This window comes from Lissotriton helveticus, chromosome 6 (genome assembly GCF_964261635.1).
Source record: "Lissotriton helveticus chromosome 6, aLisHel1.1, whole genome shotgun sequence".
NCBI lineage: Eukaryota > Metazoa > Chordata > Amphibia > Caudata > Salamandridae > Lissotriton > Lissotriton helveticus.
In genome coordinates this window covers 748,816,343-748,840,993 of record NC_136067.1, presented here as the reverse complement: position 1 = coordinate 748,840,993, position 24,651 = coordinate 748,816,343, and positions in this window count along the sequence as shown.

Sequence of the window (24,651 nt, the reverse complement as noted above, 5' to 3'; positions counted from 1 at the left end):
TAATATAATGAAAATAGTTAGTTGTTTGGAGAATAGGGTTAAAGATGTTACAGGAAACTGTGCTGACATTCATTTTATAAGGCTCCTTTTACTGCAGTGGTTGTTCTATAAGCAACTGTTGCCTTGTCAGTAATCATGTAATCAGGTACATATAGAATCATTGGGGTATTTCTATAAGCGAATATATTTTGATATACCTTCTTTTCACTCCTCTAACCATTGAGAATCATAGTTTTTTTAAATTATTTACATTTATCACCAGTCTTTGTTCCCCTTGTCTATCTAAGATATTACTTTAGAATAATTGAAAGAAATTGATTGACTCAGGAGTATTGATTCTATACATTGATTCAATTTATCGTCAGTGATTTATCGCCTTGTCTAACCTATGTATTCCTCTAGAATCATTAGAAGACATTAATTGACTCAAGAGTATCGATTCTCCCATTAATCAAACCAGTCATGTTGGTAATGAATTCCTTTTATCAAGAACCTGAAGCAGTGCCTTGTATTTAGGCTTTCTGGGATTAACTTGTGCACTAATGATTGGTCACATTATAGCCAGAGTGTTTACATCATTGTTTTTCAGGAGACTTGGGCAGTTTGTGATATGTTTATTGATGTGTACGTGTACTACTCACTACTAGGCACATATTCTACCTCCATTAGAGCTATGGGATTTAATTTCAGACAACTTAAGACTGCAAAATGATTGTTAGATCAAACACTGCTCCTACAGAATGTAGAGCTGAAGTTCAGGAAAGGTGTAGATTGTATATATAATATTTTTTACAATGGTAAATGTTGTTTCCATGAATACTGCCAATACTTGATTGTAATTAGTTCGACGTCTAATTTCTTTCCTGTGGGAGATAAAATGAATAAGAGAATAATCATCATTTTGTATGTGATATTAAAAATTAAATAAAGCAATAGGCTTCTAGAAGTGCTTAAACCTGTCTCAGCCATTTATGTAAACTCTAAACAATCGCCTTGGAGGTATTGGTTCTCAGACTTTCTTTTTACTAAGTCTACTGACTGAATGGATTCTAAGTAATTCACATTTTTTTTATTTTTTATTCTTTTAACAGTCTGTACCTTCCCACTTTTTCAGTCAGAGTTGGCCAAAGCAACACTGTTATATTTTTGAGTTTTCCACTACATTAGGGCTTATTCATGGCTCTAAGCATTGATCCAGCTGTTTGAAGGGATCACAACCAATTGGTAATACAAGTACCTCTTCTACACTCTTTTAAGAAGCTGGGTCAGTAATTCCACATAAAGAAATAGTAACAAATGATGGTTTAAGGCAAAGGGGCCGATCCTGATCTCGTTCGGAAAGCACTGGGATCGAATCCTGTTTGGAATGCTTTCCGTACGGCTCGTGTCAGGGGAGCCAGACCAAACAAGTATGATGCATTTGAGTGCATCCAGATATGGTTCGGTCAGACTCCCATTGACTTCAGTGGGAGCCTGTGTACCAAACTTTTACACAGGCTTGCATTGACAAAAGGGGAGGTTGGAGATAATCGTGCACCCTGTGGTGGGCACCCCTTGGTGTCAGCCACACTGTGCATGGTTGGAAAGTGGGGACCCTTGGGTACCCCCACTGGCACGAGTCGGAGGGCCCCGGGTGAAGGGGGGCCTGCTACAGGCCCCCAAAGATCAATTCCATCAGCCTTTTGATCCAGGCAAACCGAATCATAAAGGTTGTCCGAATTCTTCATCATACTTAGTCGCTTGGAAAACCTACTCCATTGAGCTGTACGATTTGGCTCCGAAGGTCTCTATCACACCCAATGCCTTCCAAAACTGATTCAGTCAGTGCTAAGACTTACAAGGCATCATATTCGGTCGTTCAGAACTGTGAACGATTCAGTTTGGAACAAGGGATCCAGATTGGTTTAGGCAATTGCGCATCCAATTTGGAGCCCTTCTGAAAGAGATCGAAATGACCCTTCAGCTGTAATATAATTAGTCCTCACCTAGTTAGCACCAAGGTGTTACCCCATCTCAGGAAACCTTTCTTGTTTAGATGAGAGGGCTGAAGCTGTGCAATTTTAGAAGCATTTCAGTCAACATCTAAAACAATCAATGCCTTCTGTTGTACCAAACCAGTAAGCAAAAAACGAAATTGGTTTGATACACAGTGTAGTGTGACTATACAGAGTTTATTATTTACCTTGAAGCATATTTCATGGGACTTAGACAAAGTCGTGAGATGTAGATCGGGTTGTCAGAAAGAAATGAAGAAGAGCTAGAACATTCTTAGAAACAAATCTTGGGATCATCTAAGATCAGCTATAGAAAATCATGATACACCTAGCTTTTGGAATATAATTAACTGTGTAATATTTCAGAAGAGCATGTATCATCAAATTAGATGTTCATATATCTTAGTTGCTCATTTTAACATAGTATATGTGCAAGTGAACTTCAAGCCCTTCCTATGGACAGTAGTCTTTCGTACAATTATCTTTAATTTTGTCATTCTGAGATGATAAGATCCGTCAATGATAGTCTTTTGGGCAATGCACTCGGCCCTGATGAGATTTTGATGGGTTTGTATCAACATAGTATAGGTATTTGGGCTCCCCTCCTAACCAATGTGTAGAATGTCAATTGTATATCCTTCCTCCAACCTGGTCCCAATTGATTAACAGCCCAGTTTTTAAGAAGGGTGATACAGGGGATCCTAAATGTCATTGCTTAATTTATTTGCAAAGTTCAATTGTTAGATGGATCCTGATGTTGAGAATTCAGGATTGAGCATCTTCCAGTGTGACTTTAGCCAAGGTGCATTATGGAATTACGGCTGACCTAGGCACAACTAAAGAGTGCATAAGTTACATTTATTGGTTTATAATTATACTGCTAAATACAGAGATCCACTTTTAGTAGCTTATATGGACCTCAGCTCAGAGTTTGTCCAAGTTAATTGGACTTAACTTTGGATCATATTAGAATACATTGTGGAAGATCTTCTTAGTGCTGATTTTTTAAGAGCAATTACACAACACAGGATATCCACTCCCCTTGGTCACAGAGCTAAAACCACATCAGTGCTCAGGAGAGCACTAGGACGGTCACCTCAAAGCAAACAGGCATCGAATTCACAATGGAGTACTTCACTTAACAATTCCGTTGACTCCAATTACTTTCGGATAACTAGAACCGTCAATATATTAAGCCATCGGCAATGACAGAACTACTCAATGAAGGACCGAGAAAATCCAGATGAATCACCTCTGAGGCTAAGCTCATGGAACATTTACAGACTGACTAATAAGGCTGGAGAGGCTGAGCTTCTGGTTTAATTAAAATCTTTTGGTATCCTTTTCCTACAGGAAACATGGGTAGACGAGCCTCTGCAACTAGAGGGATTTATTTGCTTTCACACTCATGCTCATAGGAAATGTAAATATGGAAGTCTTTCTGGCGGCCTAGCCACATACATTAAAATATCAAAAATCCAAAGCACGTAGGAACTGCCCTCTTCCCTTCTAGCCGTGAACTCCTTAAAGGTTCAACTGTACCTTAGAGGGAAAAAGGAGGAGGTGCTGCTGTTTAACATGTATTTAAACCCAAAACAGAACAAACAGGAATCAAAAAGCTTACTCGAACATCTGCTTCAACAAATGAGCTCACACACCACATCTAACCTCATTCTGTTTGGTGACTTCAATAACGGGGCCGACTATGCTCTTTCGCTTTAGAATAAATCTTGCACTTTACATTTTGCACGTGGGCCACATGTGTAGTTAGGCATTCACAGCGAGTGGTCGCACAAGCTTTGTTGAAGTAACGGGCACAACATGCGAATAATTGTGTTACCTCTTTTTTTATTTCTTTTAATAACACCACAGTTTTATGGTTATGTACTACATTGTAACTTTCTTTCTTTATTATTGTCATGATTTTAATTAATCATACAATGAAATATTGAAACCCTCCTAAAAAATAATTTGTAGTTATACTTATTATATGATAAATGCAGCACTAAAAATACCACAACACAAAGCTAAATCCTAAACTAGACGAGATAAAGACCCAACCTGAAGTCTCCCCATTGCCATTTGTGGAAGATATCACTAGTCTAGTTTCACGGCCACTGCCTTGGATTACAAAGTAGAGTTATTTCACTCCATAGCACAACCACACCATATTTACAGCTCCAGGCCTTCAAATCACTGTCTAATGGTTCACCAGAATTGTAGTATTGATTTGATTATACAGGACCACTTGAATCGCATAGCTGATGAAAATGATTTGCAAGCTGTGAGAAGAGAGGGACTCCAGAATGCAGAGCTGGGGGGTGTTGAATCAGGTACTCAGCTTTCCAGAGTGCATGATGATACTTACCACTCCCAACTTCTGTGTCAGTAGGAAAACAGCTGCTAACTCCTGCAATGCATGATGTTGTGGGCAGTGAGCAATGTTGGAACACAGGGCTGGGTGTGTTGAAGCAGGGAGTAAGCTTCTTAGAGTGCATGGTATTACTTGCCACATACACCACCTGCAGGTTTAGAAAACTAGCCAAAGGCTCCTGCAATGCAAGACATGCCCAGACAAGGCCTAAACTAAAGGTGCGCTGGCTCACAATCCATCAAACTCTGGAAAAGGTGGAGCTGAGCCCAGTCTCTCCAATTTTATTTTTTTGTTATCCTTAGTCTGTTGATTTTATCATATTTGAGGAAGCATAAGGCTACCAACACCCTTAAAAAGAGGTTACTGGAAAACAAGGCAAACTACCCTGTCAGTTGACTGGTTTTGAGAAGGCAGTGAGTGCTGTGAATGATATCACAAACAAACTCTGTCATATAAATGCTGCCAAGAAGAGTCATAAGGATGGTTCATCGTCTCTCCTGCTCAGAAAGGCCAATACAAGGTGGGATTCCACAGAGGTATAGAGTTATACTAAGATCAGGTAATTTGCACATTGTTCAAGATGAAGACCATTAAACATACATGGATTCTGCTAAACACAGTACTACTCCAAGCAAATTGTTGGGCGCTATGTGTTATATATGTAAGAATGCTTTGAATTTACCAGCTTTTGAACATATTCTGAATATCAGTGCAAATATGGAGGCTTTAAAGGAAGAGGTTAATTGATCATTCAATGCTGTTTTTGGCCACTGTTTTATATCATTGAGAGCAGTTTGTCTTGAATCAATGAGTCTATTCAGAACAACTTTTCCGATCGCATGTTAAATAGTCTGCAAGATTATTGCACCTGGGAATATGACCCACAGCTTTACCCCTTCTAAATTGCAATCAAATACTCATAATATGTCTTCTGCTGACATTATAACATGCATTCCCAAGTCAAACACCCACTCTCCACCATCTATGACTGGCTGGCTTGTATTAGTAATGGTTTGTCTAGTGTAACTCAAGTTAAACAAGGTGTATTACGTCTGTCTCCATATGCAACTCCGTTTGTTATGGTTTTAGTAGACGTCCTCCTTTGATTCTAATTCTAATGAGACTTGTGTCCAGTCAAAAAATGAATCTGCCCATTGGTTGCACATTACTCTGAAGAGACACTCTGAGCTTTACCAATAGTAATATAATGAAAATAGTTAGTTGTTTGGAGAATAGGGTTAAAGATGTTACAGGAAACTGTGCTGACATTCATTTTATAAGGCTCCTTTTACTGCAGTGGTTGTTCTATAAGCAACTGTTGCCTTGTCAGTAATCATGTAATCAGGTACATATAGAATCATTGGGGTATTTCTATAAGCGAATATATTTTGATATACCTTCTTTTCACTCCTCTAACCATTGAGAATCATAGTTTTTTTAAATTATTTACATTTATCACCAGTCTTTGTTCCCCTTGTCTATCTAAGATATTACTTTAGAATAATTGAAAGAAATTGATTGACTCAGGAGTATTGATTCTATACATTGATTCAATTTATCGTCAGTGATTTATCGCCTTGTCTAACCTATGTATTCCTCTAGAATCATTAGAAGACATTAATTGACTCAAGAGTATCGATTCTCCCATTAATCAAACCAGTCATGTTGGTAATGAATTCCTTTTATCAAGAACCTGAAGCAGTGCCTTGTATTTAGGCTTTCTGGGATTAACTTGTGCACTAATGATTGGTCACATTATAGCCAGAGTGTTTACATCATTGTTTTTCAGGAGACTTGGGCAGTTTGTGATATGTTTATTGATGTGTACGTGTACTACTCACTACTAGGCACATATTCTACCTCCATTAGAGCTATGGGATTTAATTTCAGACAACTTAAGACTGCAAAATGATTGTTAGATCAAACACTGCTCCTACAGAATGTAGAGCTGAAGTTCAGGAAAGGTGTAGATTGTATATATAATATTTTTTACAATGGTAAATGTTGTTTCCATGAATACTGCCAATACTTGATTGTAATTAGTTCGACGTCTAATTTCTTTCCTGTGGGAGATAAATGAATAAGAGAATAATCATCATTTTGTATGTGATATTAAAAATTAAATAAAGCAATAGGCTTCTAGAAGTGCTTAAACCTGTCTCAGCCATTTATGTAAACTCTAAACAATCGCCTTGGAGGTATTGGTTCTCAGACTTTCTTTTTACTAAGTCTACTGACTGAATGGATTCTAAGTAATTCACATTTTTTTTATTTTTTATTCTTTTAACAGTCTGTACCTTCCCACTTTTTCAGTCAGAGTTGGCCAAAGCACCACTGTTATATTATTGAGTTTTCCACCACATTAGGGCTTATTCATGGCTCTAAGCATTGATCCAGCTGTTTGAAGGGATCACAACCAATTGGTATTACAAGTACCTCTTCTACACTCTTTTAAGAAGCTGGGTCAGTAATTCCACATAAAGAAATAGTAACAAATGATGGTTTAAGGCAAAGGGGCCGATCCTGATCTCGTTCGGAAAGCACTGGGATCGAATCCTGTTTGGAATGCTTTCCGTACGGCTCGTGTCAGGGGAGCCAGACCGAACAAGTATGATGCATTTGAGTGCATCCAGATATGGTTCGGCCAGACTCCCATTGACTTCAGTGGGAGCCTGTGTACCAAACTTTTACACAGGCTTGCATTGACAAAAGGGGAGGTTGGAGATAATCGTGCACCCTGTGGTGGGCACCCCTTGGTGTCAGCCACACTGTGCATGGTTGGAAAGTGGGGACCCTTGGGTACCCCCACTGGCACGAGTCGGAGGGCCCCGGGTGAAGGGGGGCCTGCTACAGGCCCCCAAAGATCAATTCCATCAGCCTTTTGATCCAGGCAAACCGAATCATAAAGGTTGTCCGAATTCTTCATCATACTTAGTCGCTTGGAAAACCTACTCCATAGAGCTGTACGATTTGGCTCCGAAGGTCTCTATCACACCCAATGCTTTCCAAAACTGATTCGGTTAGTGCGAAGACTTACAAGGCATCATACTCGGTCGTTCGGGAACTGTGAACGATTCAGTTGGGAACAAGGGATCCAGATAGGTTTAGGCAATTGCGCATTTAATTTGGAGCCCTTCTGAACGAGATGGGACTGACCCCTCAGCTGTTATATAATTCGTCCTCACCGAGGTAGCACCAAGGTGTTACCCCATCTCAGGAAACCTTTCTTGTTTAGATGAGAATGCTGAAGCGGTGCAATTTTAGAAGCATTTTAGTCAACATCTAAAACACTCAATGCCTTCTGTTGTACCAAACCAGTAAGCTAAAAAGGAAAATGGTTTGATATACAGTTTAGTGTGACTATACAGAGTTTCTTATCTACCTTCAAGCATATTTCTTGGGACTTAGCCAAAGTCGTAAGATGTAGATCGGGTTGTCAGAAAGAAATAAAGAAGAAATAGAACATTTTTCGAAGAAACAAATCTTGTGATCATCTAAGATCAGCTATAGAAAATCATGACACACCTAGCTTTTGGAATATAATTAACTGTTTAATATTTCAGAAGGAGCATGTATCATCAAAATTAGATCTTAGTTAGTCTCTTAGTTACTCATTTTAACATAGTATATGTGCAAGTGAACTTCAAGCCCTTCCTATGGACAGTAGTCTTTCATACAATTATCTTTAATGTTGTCATTCTGAGATGATAAGATCCGTCAATGAAAGTCTTTTGGGCAATGTACTCGGCCCTGATGAGATTTTGATGGGTTTGTAGCAACATAGTGTAGGTATTTGGGCTCCCCTTCTAACAAAGGTGTAGAATGTCAATTGTATATCCTTCCTCCAACCTGGTCCCAATTAATTAGCAGCCCAGTTTTTAAGAAGGGTGATACAGGGGATCCTAAATGTCATTGCTTAATTTATTTGCAAAGTTCAATTGTTAGATGGACCCTGATGTTGACAATTCAGGATTGGGCATCTTCCATTGTGACTTTAGCCAAGGTGCATTATGGAATTACGGTTGACCTAGGCACAACTAAAGAGTGCATAAGTTACATTTATTGGTTTATAAATATACTGCTAACTACAAAGATCCACTTTTTCTAGCTTATATGGACCTCAGCTCAGAGTTTGTCCAAGTTAATTGGACTTAACTTTGGATCATATTAGAATACATGGTAGAAGATCTTGTTAGTGCTGATTGTTTTAGAGCAATTACACAACACATGATATCCACTCCCCTTGGTCACAGATCTAAAACCACATCAGTGCTCAGGAGAGCACTAGGACGGTCACCTCAAAGCAAACCGACATCGAACTCACAATGGAGTACTTCACTCAACAATTCCGTTGACTCCATTTACTTTCGGATAACTAGAACCGTCAATATATTAAGCCATCGACAATGACAGAACTACTCAATGAAGGACCGAGAAAATCCAGATGAATCACTTCTGAGGCTAAGCTCATGGAACATTTACAGACTGACTAATAAGGCTGGAGAGGCTGAGCTTCTGGTTTAATTAAAATCTTTTGGTATCCTTTTCCTACAGGAAACATGGGTAGACGAGCCTCTGCAACTAGAGGGATTTATTTGCTTTCACACTCATGCTCATAGGAAATGTAAATATGGAAGTCTTTCTGGCGGCCTAGCCACATATATTAAAATATCAAAAATCCATAGCACGTAGGAACTGCCCTCTCCCCACCTAGCCATGAACTCCTTAAAGGTTCAACTCAACCTTAGAGGGAAAAAGCAGGAGGTGCTGCTATTTAACATATATTTAAACCCGAAATAGAAAAAACAGGAATCAAAAAGCTTACTCGAACATCTGCTTCAGCAAATGAGCTCACACACCACATCAAACCTCATTCTGTTCGGTGACTTCAATCAACATCTCCTAGGCACCATTCAAAATGAAGATACTCAGTTCCAGTCTTTTCTCTGGAATATTCCAACGCAAACCCATAGTGACCAGAGTAGATCCTCCAAGTGTGATTTAGAGCTGCTAGACGATCTCGAGCACATTGGCCTAAGGGTGCTAAATGGAAGATTTCTTGATGACTCTCCACCAGCCACGTCTTTTCACATGGGACACTAGACCTCCACAATTAACTACACCCTAGTGTTCTTTCATTTTTTCAACATATAACAGGCTGTCGCCTAGGAGACAAAGGGGATAGTGACCATCGGCCTCAGGAAGTTCTAATCCAAGCACTTTCAGACAAGTCTATTCCAAACTTGACCTTGCATATTAAGGAAAACACTTGGACACTGTACTTAGAATCTCACTTTCACCAATAGACATATGTATTACCAGTTTCCACGTATAACCAGCCAGCCTGCCTCTTTAACCAAAACCGTGACGACTGTCGTGGTTGAGGTATAATAAATCGATGTCGCTAAGGTCAGTGAACAAATCACCAAAGGGAGGAGAGACGGCGAACCCGGTCCAAACGGTATTCCACCAGCTCTTTTTAAGCAAGACCCAGAATACTGGTCAATAATCCTTATTCCTCTCTTCAACTCTGTTAGACAGTTTTGGTACCTACCTACATCATGGAAGGGCTCCATTATTACAGCAATTTACAAAGCTGGAGACAAAACCCAACCAAAGAACAATCGCCTGATTGCACTGTTAGACGTTGAGGCAAAATATTTTGTGGGAAATTTACTATCAGAGCTGCAAGAATGGGCATCAGAGCACAACATAACCCCCCCTTGTCAGACAGGGTTTTCCAGGGAGACCAGCTGTACAACAAATCTTTTAGCGATGTCATTACTTATTGACAAGGTGAAATTAACCAAACAAACTTTGCATTTCTGCTTTGTGGATTTTAAGGCGGCGTTTGACAACATTGGCCAAGCTAACCTGTGGAGGAAATTGGTTCTCTGGTGGATTCCTTCGCCTCTTCTGAATCTTCTGATACAATTACACTTCATTACATGGCTACAGGTTAAGCTAGGCAACGGCTCCCATCTTTCAAAGAGCATACTAACAACAAAGGGCCTTAAACAGGGTTGCGTGCTTGCACCAACTCTTTTTAACCTTTATTCAGCAGATATGACATTGGCACTAAATGATTGCAATGTGCATACCCCTCAATTAGGGGGAGAAGCCTCCTCCAGTATGTCATACGAGGATGACATTGCTTTAGCAAGCCATACTCAAGTTGGACCGCTATGGCTACTTAACACACTGCTTGACTATGCAGCTGCAAACTGCCTGGAAGTCAACATCAATAAAACGAACACTCTGGCAATCAACGGGAAAAATGGTCTCATGCTTGGGTCTTGCTTAAAACTTAGATTGTGAGTACCACTGATTACATTGATAACATTGATAACGACGGCCAATTTGTGAAACAGCTTGAGGCCATAAAAAGGAAAGGGATGATGATTGCTACAACGCTACGGCAACTTAAAACAAAATTGACTGGACCAACTTTTTCACAGCTGCTATGTGTTGTGCAAGCAAAAATCCCACTGTCAATCACCTATGGCAGCGAAGTGCTGAGAGGCAGTGACGCCTCATTGCTGGATACCACCTTGGCAAAGGCATACAGAGTTATGCTGAACCTCTCGCCATACACCTCACCTGCACAGATCCGACTCAAGTTTGGACTAACAAAGCAACTCTTTGGAAGGCGAGGCTCGTACATTATGTGTTGGCACAAAATCAAAAACTCTTCCAGGAACACACCTATTTGGAGGAATCACTGGCCGAACTATGGGAAGTTCCAACAACGCACTCGCACTTTAAGGTTATTAGAAATAAGGTTATCAAGAAACTTTCCTTTGTAAAGGATAAGGCCACCCTATCACATAGGAGCCATGCATGGATGACTCTGAGCAGCTACAAACGATTTGGGCCACAGGCATACTTTAACCTGGGGTATTCCAGGAAGTCAAAAGATTTTTTTTTCAAATACAGGTTAGGAATCCTTCCTGCTAGTCCACACCTTCCACCGTGACTGAGAGAGAACTGCGGGAATTATGCAGACTATCCGGAGATGGAAATGAAGACATCGAACATTTAAAATGCTGCTGCATTAATCTAAAAGAGGGAAGGGCAGACCTCCTAAAAAGTCACTTAAATGAACGAGGCATACGGACCCGGAGACAAGCAGTGTTTGCTTGCCTTAACCCAAGTGACCCACAGCTAATTGGGAAGTTAGTGAAGTTCTTGAAACTAGAGGCATTTAAGCAAGGCCTGGTGTAATCCTGTGTGAAACTAAAAACAACGAAAATGTAAACCTTTCTGAAATGTAACCAATGCACAGGCTCTGATGGCTTAGAGGAAAACTGCCACACCGGGAACTCTCACCTACTCAAACATTCCTGCACTTTTTATAATAGATAAGAATTTTATAGGAGCATTGACTGAAAAGGGTAACCAATCAATTTTTTTTTATAAGAGTGTATTTTTGTAATGGTTTTAATTAATCATAAACAATACATGGATTACTTACTTATAGCAATTATATTCCAGCTTATGTGCAAATGTTAGATATGTGATTAGAGGTGAATGCAAAAAAGCTTTGGATGACCCAAGAGGTGTTTCCCAGGGCTTGTCTTGACTCCACTGCTTTTTACCTTGTATATGAACCCGCTTTATGAGTTTCTAGGAGTGCATATTCTGGAAACTTCCAGAATGGGTTCATGGGGGCAGATTTACAATCATCCCTTCATATCGGCAAGGATGCGCCAGTAATTGTGCGCCGTAGCTCCGCCACCCATGATGCACCGCATTTACAATGCAGCGCACCATGGGGCAAAAACGGCACAGATGCGTCACGCATCTGTGCCGTAAAAGCGGCGCATTGCTGGAGTTGCGTTGCAAGTGCGACGCAGCTCCAGCAATGATCAGGGGGGCCCTATGTGTACAATGCTGCGTCAATCCTTACGCCTGCTTCAAGCAGGCATAGGGTTTGACGCAGCATGGGCCCAAAAGTGACTGAGTGAAATCTTGTAGATTTCACACAGCCACTTTTGGGAGGCGTTCCTGCTCAGGAACGCCTCCCCCTGCGATGGTACGCCTCTTCTGGCGCAGGGCTTTACAACGTGACGCATCTGGGAGATGCGTCACGTTGTAAATACCCTGCACCATGGTGCATCTTTTGCGCCGCCGCTGCGTCACAAAAGTGACGCAACGGTGGCGTAAAAGCGGCACAAGGGGCTTGTAAATCTGCCCCATGGTTTATTTCTGCTATGCTTTATGCAGACAATGTATGATAAATATACTATAAATGGACTAAAAAATGAGATAGATGGATATGTTTCTTTCATGGATCAATTAGACCCAAATATATAAAAAAAAACTTCATTTTAAATATGGGACCTAAGTTCAGTATGTCCAGGATGTTTTTGATGAAATGTCACATTATCAAATAAATAAAGTTTTTATTATTTAAACTTTAGATTATTTGAAGATGGAGATAGCATAATTAAACCCACTCCAGAAAACTCAGATTTATGCAATCAGATTTGGAATATGCCTTTAGAAGCTATAAAATCCATATAGCTCCACGTGTATTTCAACCATTTCGTATATTGAGCTGACATTCGGTGCACCACTGATGTTGCTAGCCAGCAATTAAAGTTAACAGGTTTTGCAGTCACCTTTTAGGTGTTTCTCATTGTACATGACATTTCATCTGCTATAAGGAATTTGGTCTAAATAATCTGGTAAAATTTAATTATCAAGGGCAAGGAGTGTGAAGGATGCCATTGTTCATACCCACCCAAAGAAGCAAAATAACATCAACACTGAAGAAGTACTTAATGCGTGGGGCCTACCACCTGTCAAGGGACATTTTCCGTGTGGCGGATGTAGTGTGTGCCATTTGACGACCGCGACTAAGACTCTGAATTTGGAAACAGGAAAAGAATGGCAGCCAAAGAACCACACCAACTGTAACTCGTGTAACGTCATCTATTTAATCATCTACCCTTGTGGCCTTAGATATATAGGAATGACGACACGACGAGTAAAATTACAGATTGGGGAACATCGCAGTAACATCCGGTGTCATAAAAGTAACACCAAATTGACCTCCCATTTTCTGCAGTCTAATCACACACCGGATGATCTGAAATGGACAATTATCGAACAACTTGCCCAGGGCTCTGAGGCCAGTTTGTTTGAGAAAGAGCAAAGGTGGATATATCGCCTTTCTTGTCACCAGACGGGCCTTAACGATGATATACCTTGGGGCACTGTAATGAGAAGGTAACCAATTACCATTTGGCCTCTCTATGATCAGGGGGCTATCACCCTCCTTTTTCTAGTATCCTCTTTTTAGTATTCTGTATAGACTATTTGACATGATGTGATCTAGTGACCCGGACAGGGGTTTGGATTAATAAAGAGGGCTGATGTTTTTTCAGTAACTGTGAAGGGTGGCTTAGTTGTTGATACCACAAATCATCCAACACCGTACGGTCCCCTATTGTTACTAAACCCCAAAATGACGGACTGGCACCTATCATACTCCATCAGGGTTTTACGTACATTATCATTTTTTTCCCCCAATACTCTTAACGTTTGTCAAACAACACCAGGTTAGTTTAATCCATCTCCGAACTATGGAACATGACCTTTGACATTGGGATCTAATCGGTTTCAAAATTGTTTAAGGATGTGGAGCAAATTGTAAGTAAACAGCGCTTCCATCTGTGTTTGACGAGGGGAGGACTAATAAAGCTTTGAGAAAAGACAAATTACGAAAAAAAGAAAAAAGAAATAATGACACTGAGTTAGCATATGATAATGGAGCTACAAAGCCCATTTGCTCAAGGCTCGGCAGCTAATGCTTAATAACACTTTGATGTTTGCTTAGTATCACTTAGTAGTGTTACGATATGTTTGGTGTCACTATTATTTTTCCCTCGGACTTGTGGGTCGTTCTTTCCTTTTTAAACAAATTACGATATTTAATACCTGTACAAATATCCCTTTAAGGGTTAAAATCGAGACAGATGACGCGTTACGTACGGCGGTCATGTGACTGACCTCTAACCTTCATTTCACTTCCGCGTCGCCTAGTGAGTTTACTATTCGGGCAGCGGTAGTGATTGCAGCAGGTTACGGGCGGGGAGTCGTTACTTGATAAGTAAGTGCGGGGATATTCAGTGGAGAAACAGTATCTAGGCCACGGTGGGGTGAGTTGTTGACGACGAATCACGCTGCTAATACCCTTTGTTTGTATGTATTTGAATTTATAGAACAGTAGCGTGAAGAACACCCCCACCGCTAAGCCCATGATGACAGTACAATAAGGCAGTGCTGTGAGTGAACTGGTTTTGGTTTTCCGTTTTTTAACTCTTAATGGTTCTCTAAATGGGGACGATTGGGGGATTTATTTTGTTTGTTTTTAAGTTGGGTCCTTTATGCACTAGGGGGTCAGGAATGGACCACCTTTTGATGCTCATTTCTGAATGAGGGTTGCCGCAAATACTATAATTAGTCATTTACGCTGGCAAAATAGAGCGGACAAAATTATTGACTTTTTGAGTACTCTTTTGCGTTATAAGCAATGTCTTGTTCACAAAATGGGTCATATTAATAAAGGTTTTTTTTTTTTAAACTTCCTTTAGGGTGGTTATAAATTACCATACCACTCAGGATTGAACCTAGGTGCTATAATGGATGGTGCCAGGGATGCATGCATGGGAATGTAACAGTTATAGGATGTTAGACTGGGAGATAAATATGATCATTTATGTATTTGTCCCTGAATACTATGCTTTATTTCGCAGGTTACGGCCCCTGATAATTCTAGGAGTACCTATACGGAGAATTCCGGTATTTTTAACATTTTTTATTTTTCACACGTTATATCCACTCGGTTTGGACACGCCTTAGCGAGCGTGGACCACCGGGGATATTGTTTGGTCCTGAAGAAAGCTGCATAAAATATTGGGACAGCTGAAACATGTCGACCTTATTTTTGATAGGATACAAGGGTCAATAATTTTTCCTCCAAGGTATCCCATACACAGTTTTTAGTGATATCAACTGACCACTGACTAAAATTGGTTCTGGTACAGTTGGTATTTTTTAACCTCACCATCACTTTCTCATAACACACATCGAATACCACTTTTTTTTCACAACAACCTGCTCCGCTGTAAATCAGGCGTTGAAGCACACTGGAGGGACATTCGGTTCCCCCAGTGGGAACCCCATAATGAAGCATGTCACCACTAGGGTGAGTGAGGGTTCTTCTTATAAATAAGTTATTTTTTCCCATTGTGTGTGTATCACTCACGTTTTTCCTTTAACAAAGCCTCATCACTATTGGTGTGAGTCTGATCAGCTGGGAGCTTGGGTTTCAAGTTTTTGACCATAGCACCTACGTGTCACTCCTTTGTTGTTGTTATAAAATGTAATTATCCCCATTATCTTATGGATTTGTGGATTTCAGTACAGACAAATTCTAGTGCTATCATGAAGCGGGCGATAATAATGGATTGGATGGACAGTGACTTAAGTTACAAATTCCCAAATAGCTATCAAAATTAGGTATAAATCGGGCTGCCCTGAAATTTACGATTTCCTTCTGAAATTGATCAAGAAGGATAACAATTGGGATGAAAAATCGTTTTTCATTCATAAATATATGACCGAAGAGAATACAGAGCAGAAGAAGTCAAGTGTTAGAATATTTGAGGCTTTAAAATTTTTGGTTGGGTCCGAACCTTTTTTAGCCTTGGTCTCAAATGTGTAATAATCCCAATTGTGAACAAGATTTAGAGTGGCTATTGTTCACCATTTACTATCTTTCCCAGAGGGCTGGTGCACAGGCACATTTAAGAAACTATGTCCTTATATCACCTCAAACTAATATGCACTTTGTGTTGTTCTGCAGATTTTATCACTCTGGACGCATTAAATATTTAACTACATTGTTACGCAATGAACAATTTGTTAACTGTAGATTTGCCTTTCTATTCCTACAGTGGCTACAGTTGCATTTGCCTCCTTTGATTAGTTTTTCCGTGTGTCACTTTTTCAGCATGGCCATAAAATAAAGATGTGTTGTGGATGATTTATATGGATTTCCTACTTTCTATTTTTCTTAAATTTTGATATTGTTACCTCTGTCATGTTTTTATGGTAGTTTTTAACCTGAATAAGCCAATTATTGATTAATCGCTCTGTACATGGCAGCCATCTTCGAAAAAATATTTACAGAGCTAATATGTGTCACTAATAAACGTACTGGATTTTATTTTATTCGTAGCACTATGTATGTCATTTCTTGCCCTTTACCACTGTTTTTCGTGTCCCCTACCAGAGTGCTGTCTTTTCATTACCTCATTGTCCCCCATTGTCCCCTGCTCCCATTCCCACTCCACATACAGTTCCCTGTTTTAAATGTATTTTTTTATAAGACCCTGACAGTTTGTAGAGCTGTTAAATCCATAAAAAATTGACATTGTTGTCATCTTTTAGTGCCTTTTTTCTTATCACTAAAGGTTCCTCATGGGTTTTTGTGCATGCTCTTTGTAGGGTGTCCTTTAGAACTTGAAATGAAATGAAAATAAATTTATAACGCGCAGAACTTAGCCCAATGGGCATCAAGGCGCCTAACATAATATAGTGCATAATCATACATAGATTAATAATAGGCTTTCTCAAAATACCAGGTCTTGAGAGCTCTCTTAAAGAGGGGCAGGGATGAAAGGGCCTTGAGCTCGCAGGGGAGAGCATTCCATAGTCGAGGGGCCACTGATGCAAAGGCTCTACCTCCCCATCTTGTCTTTTTTGTGCGGGGGATAACCAGAAGATTCAGTTGAGATGATCTGAGACATCTGCTGGGTATATAATTGGAAAGCAGAGATCCCAGTTCATCGGTCAGTCCTGCTGTAAGGGCCTTATGGACTAGGCAAGTAATTTTAAAAGAAATGCGTTGCTCAATGGGTAACCAATGAAGATTCTTCCTGGCTACCGTGGCGGAGGCGGAGCAAGGGAGGTCCAGAACAAATCTCGCTGCTGCATTCTGTGTTACTTGCAGGCGATGTACCAGTCCCTTGTTAATTTCAGTATAAAGCGCATTGCAATAATCTAATCGAGATCCAACCAATGCCACCACTGTTTGTTTTCTTGCCTGCGGGGATAAGTAGTGGGCAATTCTGCGTAGGATTTTTAGAACTCCCCAGCAGGTAGCAACAGTTCTATTGATCTGTAGGCTCATGGCCAGCTCGATGTCAAAGATGACCCCCAGGTTTCTAGCCGACTGTGAGGGGGTCGGGCAGGTTCCCAGTGATGTCGGCCACCATTCACTCGACCAGGCGTCCCTGTCATTTCCGAAAATCAGCACCTCGGTCTTATCGCCATTCAGCTTCAAGGAATTGACCGTCATCCAATCGGCAACTGATTGCATGCAACTCCTGAAGCTGAACGCTGTGATGCTGACAGACCGTGACAGGGACACCATGATCTGAGTGTCATCTGCATACGACACTACCTCCATCCCCAGAGATCTTACTAGTCTAGCAACTGGGGCCACATATATGTTGAATAGGGTCGGACTTAAAGCCGACCCTTGTGGCACCCCACATTGCAACGACTTTACAGGGGAGAGGTATTTGCCCATTTGGACCCTCTGCTTCCTAAGCTCCAAGAAGGAGGATAGAAGGTTAAGGGCGGGCCCCTCCACCCCCAGCTCCCTCAGTCGAGATGTTAAGACTGAGGGAGAAAGGGTGTCGAATGCAGCGGTCAGATCCAATAAGACCAACATCGTGGTCTGTCCTTTGTCTACCTTCATCCTGATGTTGTTGGTCACAACAGTGAGTGCCGACTCAGTGCTGTGTAGTTTCCTGAACCCATGTTGAGTCTGATCAAGGAATCCAGAGGAGTCCAGGAAGGTAGACAGATGATGGTTCAGGTGCATCTCGAGCATTTTGGCTGGGGCAGGTAGTAGAGAAATCGGTCTAAAGTTTTTTAGCACCGCAGGATCCAAGGAGGGTTTCTTAAGTAATGGCCTGACAATGGCCCTCTTCCAGGCCGAGGGGAATACCCCGTGCTCTAAAGCACTATTCATGACCTCCAGGATATGGGGAAGGAAGGTGTCCCGCATTCCTTCAGAGTCTTAAGCGGACATGGATCTAAGGGAGAGGAGGACTTCGTCTTATTTAACAGGAGGTTAAGATTTTTAAGAGTGACAGGAGGGAAATTGGTACGGGTCTTATCAGGATCCTTTGACCATGTTTCTAAAATAGACAAATCAGTGGCTATATGTGTTCCCAGAAGCTTCCTCTGTCCTTCCAATTGCTTGGAGATGTCTACAATTTTCGTATAAAAGAAGCTTGAGATGTTGTCACAAAGCTCCTGGGAGCCTATTATAGGATCAGGTGCCTGCAATGAACAGAGGGAATCTACGATTTTGAAGAGTTCCCTAGATGATGTCAAGGATGTGGTAATGTTGGAGAAGTGGTCTTGTTTGGTTTTAATGACTGAGGCCTTATATATCTTTAGTGTACTTTTGTACAGCTCTCTATCCTTAATGTCCCATGTCCTCCTCCACTTTCTTTCCTGTCTTCTACATCCTTGTCTCATCAACCTAAGTTGCTCTCCAAACCACGGGGCAGAAGGTTTACGCCTCGCAGCATACCTAGGGGTGGCAGGAGATAAGATATCCACAGCCCCAGCGATGCAGTTGGCTAGTTCCGAAGCAGCCTTCTCTGGGTCTGGAGTCAGGGAAAGGGTACCAAAAAACGGGGCAAGGGAGTCATTGGAGATATTTTTGTAGTTTCGCCTACATTCTCTTGTAGAATGCTCTTTCATAGAAAACTCTGTACTAGAGGTGGTAAGTACAATAGGTACTGCTAGATGGTCAGTCCACACTAGCTGTTCCGGTGGGCCTGTCATAATCCCGGAGTCATTAGAGAAAATTGCGTCCAGAGTGTGGCCTGCTCTATGTGTGGGTTCCTTGACCAACTGTGTGAAACCGCAGGCATCTAGAGGATCAATCAGAGATATAGTATCTTTAGAAGTGATGTCCTCTAGATGAAAGTTAAGGTCCCCTAGAATGGTGAAATGCGGTTTGCCTGCATAAGGTTCTAGTAGCCTAAACAGGTCACTGCTGAACTGTGATCTCAGCCCCAGGGCCCTATACATCAGAATCCCTGAAAATGACGAGGATGGTGATGATGAAATGCAGAAGTGAAGGGCTTCAAAGGGGTCTGATAGTTTTGACAAAGCATTAGTTCTGCAGGTGATATGGGACCGGTGTAGGATAGCTAGGCCTCCACCTCTACGCTTACCTCTGTCTAATCTCTGTAAAGCATAGTTCTCTGGGATGGCTAGGAGGAGATCATGTCCCGATGTGTCTGTGGCCCAAGTCTCTGTAATAAACACCCATGCTGGATTCCTAGCTATCACGAAATCGTGAAAGTAGATGTTATTTTTGATGATGGAACGTGCGTTGATTAAATAGCCTTTCTCAACAGTGGCCTCATTACGCAGTTGGCGAGTAGACTGAGCATTGTTATTAAAATCGTGGGTAGTGGATAAGTTAGACCTACATATACCACATGAATATCCTTCTCGTAGAGCTTCCGGGGTATGCCTATGATGACAGGAGTGCGAGCTGGGTTTCATAGCAAGCAAATCTTTGATGGTATATGAATGAGTTACCTTGGTGGAGAACTCTGGATTTCCCTTACTCAACCCGTACTGCAGCACGTCCTCAGCGCGGACGGGCGCAGACGGGCTGGACTCTGGCTTGACTCCGGCGCGGATGCGGCGCGCCCGCTGAATGCGTCCGCTGCGCGGGGTCATGGCCAGATGGTTTTATACAGGTGACTCACCCAAGATGGCCGCCGTAATCACTTCCACCGAGTCCCAGTAATCCCAGCCCTAAAATCGGCCGGAAACTCTGGGGGGAGGCAGCGTCAGCTAGGTAGGTAAGTGTAAAGTGCAAATGCAATTTTTTAAAATTAAATCAACACCCTTCACTCGGTGAGATTAAAGCGTCGCAATTTAAAAACGGCGTGCTGGAGATAGGGGGGAGCGGACACACAGGGCAAGTGCTGGCAGTACAATGATAGTTTCAGGTTAAAAAATGAGCGCCCGGCTCAAGCCTCAGGCGAGTTATGCAGTGTTCGAGAGATGAGCCCCTGCCTTGGTTTTATGCAGGTGACTCACCCAAGATGGCCGCCGTAATCACTTCCACCCGAGTCCCAGTAATCCCAGCCCTAAAATCGGCCGGAAACTCTGGGGGGAGGCAGCGTCAGCTAGGTAGGTAAGTGTAAAGTGCAAATGCAATTTTTTAAAATTAAATCAACACCCTTCACTCGGTGAGATTAAAGCGTCGCAATTTAAAAACGGCGCGCTGGAGATAGGGGGGAGCGGACACACAGGGCAAGTGCTGGCAGTACAATGATAGTTTCAGGTTAAAAAACAAGCGCCCGGCTCAAGCCTCAGGCGAGTTATGCAGTGTTCGAGAGATGAGTCCCTGCCTTGGTTTTATGCAGGTGACTCACCCAAGATGGCCGCCGCAATCACTTCCACCCGAGTCCCAGTAATCCCAGCCCTAAAATCGGCCGGAAACTCTGGGGGGAGGCAGCGTCAGCTAGGTAGGTAAGTGTAAAGTGCAAATGCAATTTTTTAAAATTAAATCAACACCCTTCACTCGGTGAGATTAAAGCGTCGCAATTTAAAAACGGCGCGCTGGAGATAGGGGGGAGCGGACATACAGGGCAAGTGCTGGCAGTACAATGATAGTTTCAGGTTAAAAAAACGAGCGCCCGGCTCAAGCCTCAGGCGAGTTATGCAGTGTTCAGTTGGATACCCTCTTCATTCAATGCATCTCAACATTTCCTCAGCTTGTTTGTCATCATTTCTGACCAATTTTTGCATGGCCCATAACAATTCCTCATAAAGCACACTCCATTGTAATGCTCTTGGATGCCTGCTGTTTGCATGCAGAATACTGTTACTTCATGTGGTCTTTCTATGGATTTTACCGCATACTCTCAGATTTTTTATTAAGATTAAAATATCCAAAAAGCATTTTTTTTACTGCACTCATGTTATAAGTAACCTTCAGATTACACTCATGTTCATTTAGGAAGGTGATGAATAATTTCAGACACTCTCTACACCCGCCTAAATAATAAACAAATCATCAATAAAGCGGGTCCACATCTTTATATGTTTCAACATAAGAATTTCCTCTGTCTAGACGACCTCTGCTTCCCATCATTCCATCAATAGGTTTGCATATGTTGGGGTGAAAGACATCTCTATGACTGGTCCTTGCTTTTTTAAATAGTAACAATCAATAAACATGAATTTATTGTGGTTCAAGCAGTAGTCAAGCATCTCCATCAGCAAGTCAGAATGCTCCATAAACCACACAGATCTTGATTTAAAAAAATAGCTGCAAGCTTCCTTGTTGATTTTGTGTAGATGTATTAAGGGAAATCACATCAATTGTTGCCATTAAGTAGTTTTCACTCCAGGGTAATTCATTATTAGTTGAATCTTTCAAATAAGAGGGGAGTGCTCTAACATAGTTAACGAGAAAAATGTCAATGAATGTTGAAGTTTTTTCCAGCTAAAAAACCTATTGAATTAACAATAGGCTGCCCTGAGAGATTTTTCATATTTTTATGGCTTTTAGGATGGAAATAGATAGTAGGGATAATCAGATGTTAGGTATCTAAATTCATCCTCATCAATTAAGCCCCTCTCCCTCCATTGAATATCTATTTGATTGTACTCAGGAGCAAAATCATTGATAGGGTTCTTCTTCAATTTTAATGTTGTTTATTTTTATATTTCTAATATATATTTAGATTGATCATGAAACTCAATGTGGCCACCTTTATCAGATGATTTTATGATATTTGATTTATCTTCTTGGAGATCCTGTATTCCATGCCATTCTTTAATTGTCATATTACTACTCCTACAAATTGATTTCTTCCTTGGCATTTGTTGGATTTCCTCTAGCATAATCTAGTGTAGCTTACAACTGCTTTTGCCAGATTTTGCTGTGGCTAAGTTCATCATTTTACAAATTTTTTCACCTGAAGTGATTTGTATACATCCCTCAATTTGATTTCCACTAGATTCCAAACCCCTCCAAAACCCATAGGGCTGCTGGACAGGGTACATCACTTGATGTCATAAATGATGTAGGTGTTTCATCAATATCATATGTTTCCCTCATTTATGTGGCACAATTCATTACTAATGCAAAAACAACAGTTGATGGACAGAATGCAGAACAATGTCATACAATCACCCCAGTACAGAGATCCGGGCCTAAATCCATTGTTTTTTTGCTCACCATGCCATTCCAGTTTTAACCCAGCCATTTGCAAATCAGTCTTGACCCTGTGCCCCATGGGAACAGTCCAGCCCGAACTGCCAAGCCAGGTCTTCCCTGGACTAGAAACAAGCATTCTAGGACCGGTTTCGGGCTTTCAGCCCTCATCAGCCAGGATAGCTTCATTCCAGTGGCATGGAGAGCACAGGACTCACGTCTGAGAATACCCATCCCACTCGGGGTGACAAATGAAAAAAACAACAGTTGATGGACAGAATGAAGAACAATGTAATACATTCACCCCAGTACAGAGATCTGGGTCTAAATCCATCGTTTGTTTGCTCATCATGCCATTCCAGTTTGAATCTAGCCATATGCAAATCAGTCTTGACCCTGTGTCCCATGGGTAAAGTCCAGCCCAAACTGCCAAGCCAGGTCTTCCCTGGACTGGAAACAAGCATCCTAGGACCGGTTTTGGGCTTTCAGCCCTCATCAGCCAGGATAGCTTGATTCCAGTGGCATGGAGAGCACGGGGCTCACGTCTGAGCATACCTGTCCCACTCGGGGTGACAAATGCAAAAACAACAGTTGATGGACAGAATGCAGAACAATGTCATACATTGACCCCAGTACAGAGATCTGGGTCTAAATCCATCGTTTCTTTGCTCACCATGCCATTCCAGTTTGAACCCAGCCATATGCAAATCAGTCTTGACCCTGTGCCCCATGGGAACAGTCCAGCCAGATCTGTGGCTGGGGGTGAATATTTTGCCATTGTGCAACATTCCGTCCATCATCTTGTGTGTTTTGCTGTTCACCCTATGTGGGAAGGGCATGCCCAGACGTGGGTCCTGTGCTCACTAAGTCACTGGAGTCAAGCTATTCTGGCTGAAGACGGCTGATAGCCAGAAACCGGTCCTAGGTTGCTTGATTCCGGTCCAGGGAAGAAATGGCTTGGCAGTTCGGTCTGGACTGTTCCCATGAAGCACAGGGTCAAGACTGATTTGCATATGGCCATGTCTGAACTGGGGATGGCTTGGTGAGCAAAATAACAATGGATTAAACCCAGATCTGTGACTGGGGATGAATGTTTTGCCAGTGTGCAACATTCCGTCCATCATCTTGTGTGTTTTACAATTATTTACTAGCTTTAATTGTCTCCATGAATGTGTATAGATCTATTATTATTCATGTAGCTCTGTTCTGAAGTCTCAACCTGCATCAGGACAAATAATAGTCCCTCATTAAGCACCTTTCATACAATTCGGGCAGGACACGGCCGTTACTGTCTATACGGAACCTCCTCTCTAAATGTGCTGCCGGGCTGAAGCGGCTGACATTGCGGAAGCGACCTTTGACCTAACCTGGAAGGAGTAAGCAAGTCGACATCCCCCCGCATTGGAGAAAGAAAAACAGCGAGCAGTTCCACCGAGGAGCGCAGGATCGTCTAAGCGGGACCTCACTGGAGTCGAAGGACCCTGAGGAACCACGAAGAGAATTCTGCGGTAAGCCGGTGGGGACACGCTGTTACACACGTGTGTACAAACTCTATTGTGCGTGTGAGAGGATAGTGACACCGTTAAAGAAAGACTGCCTGTAGCGCTTTTTGAGTTAGCGTTCAGGAGTAGTGGTTATTATAATTTTCCCCTGTCAACAAAAATGTCTACACCAGCGGAGGCATTGAAGAACCGGGAGGCATTGGCGGATGCCATGTTCTTAAATCTCCCAACGCTGAGAACCAATATAGAAACAGTGGAGGAAAATAGCTCCAGCATTGATTTAAAGGGCAAACTGAAGAAACTTGAAAAACTTTTACGGACTGAAACAACCAAATGGTGGGAGAAACGCTCACTTGAGAAGTACAGAGAAGTGGGTGGAGTTCCAAGGGGGTTGAGGGTGCTCATAGCTCCATCTTTTGAGAACCGCAACCCCCTCATGCTAAAAGAATGGGCAACAAACAATTTGGAGGCCTCTATGAACATGATATGCATACT